A 5,829-nucleotide genomic window follows, 5' to 3' on the forward strand; every position below is an offset into this window, starting at 1 on the left:
AATGAAAATGAAGTTGAGGCCCCTGCATTTGAAAATCTCAATATTGATAGTGATTCTGATGATGAAGATGAAGTCAATGCACAACAGATGTTGAATGAAGAGACTACTGAACAGGAAAATCATGGAATACAAGCTCATCTCAAACACCTGAATTTGATAGCACAAACTCTGGGGGAGAAAGAGAAGAAGGATCTACAAGTCATGCCAATAATGAAGAAAATGATGAAGGCACAAGTCAATAAACTCACACAAGGAAGTGGGATAGAAGTCACACTAGAGAAGCAATTATTGGTGATCCCACTGCTGGTGTGAGAACTAGAAGTGCAACTGCTAATGAGTGTCTATATGCATGCTGTCTGTCTCAAGTAGAGCCTAAGAAAATAGAAGAAGCTCTAATGGATCCTGATTGGATTTCTGCCATGCAGGAAGAGATGAATCAGTTTGAAAGAAATAAAGTTTGGAAGTTAGTTCCTGCACCAAAGAACAGAAGTATAATTGGAACAAAATGGGTGTTCAGGAATAAGATGGATGAAAATGGTACAGTTACCAGAGACAAAGCAAGGTTGGTTGTTAAAGGCTACTCACAGGAAGAATGAATTGATTATGATGAGACTTTTGCTCCAGTTGCAAGACTTGAAGCAATAAGAATCTTTCGAGCATTTGCTGCACATTCAAATTTCAAAGTATATCAAATGGATGTTAAGAGTGCCTTCCTAAATGGTGAGTTAGAAGAAAAAGAGTATGTGCAACAACCACCTGGCTTTAAAGATCCAGAATTTCCTGATTTTGTGTATGAGTTACTCAAGGCTCTATATGGACTAAAGCAGGCACCTAGAGCTTGGTATGATATATTGTCAGAATTCTTAATTAAACATGGTTTTACTAGAGGAAATATAGAAAAGACTGTCTTCTACAAGAAATATGGTGAAGATATGATCCTAGTTCAGATCTATGTGGATGACATTATCTTTGGTTCTACAAATGATGAGCTTTGCCAGAGATTTTCTAAGCTTATGCAGAGTGAATATGAAATGAGTATGATGGGGAAATTAAGTTATTTTCTTGGAATTCAAGTTAGTCAAAGAAGTGATGGGATCTTCATCAGCCAAACTAAGTATGTCAAAGATTTGTTGAAAAAGTTTGGTATGACTGATTGTTCACCTGCTTCTACACCTATGTATACAACAACAAAGATAGATGATGATATAAAATGCAAGAGTGTAGATATTTAAAGCTATAGAGGAATCATTGGATCATTGCTTTACTTAACTGCAAGTAGACCAGATATCATGTTTGTAACATGTCTATGTGCAAGTTTTCAAGCCAATCCAAAAGAATCACATTTGATGGCTGTAAAGAGGATTTTCATATACTTGAAGGGGACTCCAAACTTGGGATTTTGGTATCCTAAGGGAACTGGTATTAAAGCTGTTGGTTATACAAATGCAGATTTTGCTGAATGCAGGGTTGACAGAAAGAGTACATATAACACCCTCCAAATCTGGGGTATAGATTTGGGGCATTATTAATAATAACTACAAACTAAACCTGCACAAGAGGAATATAAATATAATAATTACCCCGAACTACTGCTACTCAGGATCTTTTAAGGTTAAGAGTTGAAAACAAGAACGACACACTAACTTTATTACAAACTTATTTAAAAATAATCTGTCTCAAGAACTCTTTTTATTACAAAACTTTATTCTATCTACATTCTCACCGCACAACTTTTATTCAAACCATAATACTATTTATCCTGTTATACCTGATCTGGTAACTCAAAGCTCTCTTCGGGGATAGGAATGAACACTCTTGGTATAAGAGGGTCCCGTTGCTTGACTCGCTTCTTGACTACGCGGGTCCTGATGGGTTTCATTCTCTACCTTAACTGTAAAACAATAGGAATAACAATAAAAGGGGATGAGCCAAAACTGCTCAACAAGCTTGCAACAATATATATAGTATAAAGAGAGAAGAATAAGTGAACCAATAAGCTGCTGGTTTGAACAACCATCTGTATCTGGATAGGATAATAATTTTCCAACACTGGCGAGTGCCAAATGAACAAGACTGGAAACAAGAACCAACATATGCACTATAACCTGCTGATCAGTTAGGATACAGTGCGGATCTATACCCAACTGCATAGACCCAACCAACATAAGGAGTACTCAGGCGACTATGGCCTATTAATTAAAGGTCTGAGTAAAACCCAGCCCGTATCGTAACCATCCAGTCCAAGGTTTAGCATCCGGAACAATCGGAATGCTGTTGATGTATCCCAACATCAGGATATATCCGAGTATATATAACAAGGGTAAAAGTATAGGAATATGAATAAAGGATTCAACAAATTGGGAGAAATCAAGAATCGAAATGAAATAGAAACAAGAATCAATAATTGTGTAACAGTGTATATGAACAAGAATTATCAAAGGGTAACTGATATGGAAAATGGGGTATAATTCATTATTCTGAATTTAGAATAGGGGAAAAACTTGCCTTGCGCGTACTTAACCTGGTTCAACTCACCGCCTTCGGTCTCTAGCTTGATCTACCTTGCTGTCACTGAACCAATCATAGAAAGATAGTCATTTAGATAACTTACTACATACGCGTATCTCGAGTTGATACTATGCAACCCTATCAATCTACCCATGCGTTTCTATCTGGCTCGCATATATACACATATAATAATGTAGCACGTAAGGTTCACATTACCACGTAGAGCACATAGCACATAAGGCACATAATTGATTTTTAAACTTATAAATATTTTTAGAATCGATACTAGACTCATACCTGTATTAACTAACCCTATATGATTTTATTACAATTTTTCAGAATTTATTTGACTCGATTCTACCCCTAATAGGGCCTATAAACAATTAACTACCATAAGACCACTCTCTTTCGGAAGAAATTATGATCTACAATTATTTTTAATGGATTCGTTTCATTTTTCTGAGTCTAGGGATCTTCGTTTTACTCAAATCGGACTAACGGTTTAATTATTATGAATTAAACAAGATTTAATTAATTAATAATTAATTATAAATAATTAATTATAATTTAATAATCCTAAATTATATTTTTAAATAATTAATTAATAATTATTATATTTTAAAATAATTAATCCCTAATTATTAGGATTAATTACTATTTATTATAATTATTTACAAATTATTAATACTTACTCGATTAGATCGATTATTTATAAATAATCAATCAATAAAATTAACTGATATGCTATTTATCGAATAAATAAATAGTACTCGAATCATAATCTAACTCAACGAGCAATTACTCGTATAAATACGATCTACTCGTGATTTTCGCATAACTATCGAACCATTATTATTATTATTATATCTTATACGATTTATTAATCAATTAACTATCGGTATTTAATTATTCGATACGACCAATCAGTACAACATTCTTCGAATAATTAACACTCGAACAATAATTCTAACTTAACGAATCACGACTCGAATAGGTACAGGTTACTCGTAATATTTAACTAATTATCGAATTATTATCCATATTATCCGATTACTTTTAATTCTTATTTATTAATTAATTACCTAATTATTAATTAATTAGATAACTAATAAATAATTAGATAAATAATTAAATGATTAAATAAATAATTAAATTTGAATTTCTAAATTAATAAAATAATTTAGAAATTAATTATAATATTTTTTTTCAGAATTTAAAACCGGTTTTTAATTGATTTATAGAATTAATAAAACTATTTTTGATTTTACCAAAATATAAATAAATAATTAATATTCCAGAAACATGAAACAGGGACAGGTTATCAGGGTTGGAGGATCAAACCCCGGGTCAAAACCGGGTTGGAAACCAGGTCGAACCCGGGTCTTCAAGAACACGGCCAAGCTGCCCAGAATCCGGCGATGGTGGCCGGTTCTGGCGAGCTTTCCAGCGAGCAATTTCTCAACTTCCAGGCCAATATTTCTGCAAGGTTCTTGTCCCGATCGATTCCACGTAATTGCAGCAACACAACCCCGTTGTCCTCCTTCGTCTCCGTCACCCAGGTCGTCTTCTCCGGCCAGAAACAGAGCAACGGCCGGCGAATGACAGCAGAATTCGATGAGCTCGGTTTCCAGGCAAAACAGACACCGTTTGATTCGTTTCTTGGTGGGTTTTCACTCCAAATCACTTCAGGAACACAACCATATCAATATCATCGTCCAATAACCCCAGGAACAATTTCTCCAATCAAACCAAGCAAATTTCCGGCTAAATACCAAATCAACTATTTCGTACATGAAAAATTATGTTCTATAGCTTAAAATAAAGCTTATTAACTCTACAATCTAACCACTATAATCAAAATAACCTCAGATTCATACAAAATCAAAAACGAATTAAAATAAAGTTGTATAAACTTGAAACTAAGAACTACTATCTAGAACATAACTCCGATAAATTAAATAGCACAAATCAGTTGTAAACAAGTATATACAACTATACCAAATAACAAAATCAACCCAGAACCCCATAATCAAAAACCCCCAATTTCAGTCCAAGAAACCTAAATTACGAATTGAAAATCTAGGCAAGAAAACATGAAATTGATGGTATGAACAGAAAGTAGAGATCAAGAGCTTTGTTTTGGTTACTCACATGATCGATTTGGTGAACAGAAACACTATGAAATCTGTGATTGAATCTCTGCAGTTGTTCTTCACCCCCACAATTAATTTCTTGAATTTCTGATTTTTAGTTATAATTAACTAAATAATTAATGACAAATCAGGTATTTATATTTATAAAAATAATACCCCTAAATAAAATTAAGGGTCTAATTACACATTTAATAAAAATATTTGGCCCCAATTTTTATAATTTTTGGGTATTAATAATGAATTTTTAAATATCCAATAAATATAAAATAAATGTAAAAAATTCCCCAAAATTATGAATATTACAAAAATACAAAGAAAATTAATGTATGATAATTTCATGATCATATAAAAATAAAAATATGATTTTTGTGGGGTTTTTGGTACCCGAAGGGGTCCGGAAAAGTCTTTTTTCGCGAAAAAGGTAAATTTGTAAAACGTCTAGAGGTTCGGAATAGCGATATGGTATAGGTTATTTTTGGCAAAATAGGGACAATGATTTTGTTTGAAATACGGGCTTTTAAAACATTGTTTGAGCTGTACGGGTTTTGATATAAAATATATAACTTGCGATAAAACACTCAATAAATATCCAAAACATGTTCAAATCAAAACAGACAACACGTAGCACATAACGATTAGGGTTTAATGACTCAAGACAGTTAATCACATAATAATACACATAATTTATCTTTATTATAATATAATACAAGCGAAATTTCTCGATCGTTACATTCTCCCCCCCTAAAAGGATTCTGTCCTCAGAATCACACTATGAAAATAACTGAGGATACTTTTCTAACATTTCACTTTCGATCTCCCAGGTTGATTCTTCAACCACTGGGTTTCCCCACAAAATTCTCACTAATGACACTGACTTATTTCTTAATACCTTCTCTTGCCGATCTAGAATTCTTATCGGCTGCTCTACATATGACAAATCTGCCTGAAGTTCTATTGGCTCATATTCTATTACATGCCTTGTATCAGGATTGTACTTCTTAAGCATAGATACATGAAATACGTTATGAATATGCTGCATATGGGGTGGTAAAGCTAACTCGTACGCAACCTTTCCAACTTTCTTCAAAATTTCAAATGGTCCAACGTAGCGAGGTTTCAATTTGCCTTTGTTACCAAACCTAGTTAATCCCTTTCATGGTGATACCTT

The sequence above is a fragment of the Apium graveolens genome, chromosome 6 (assembly GCF_009905375.1).
Source record: "Apium graveolens cultivar Ventura chromosome 6, ASM990537v1, whole genome shotgun sequence".
NCBI lineage: Eukaryota > Viridiplantae > Streptophyta > Magnoliopsida > Apiales > Apiaceae > Apium > Apium graveolens.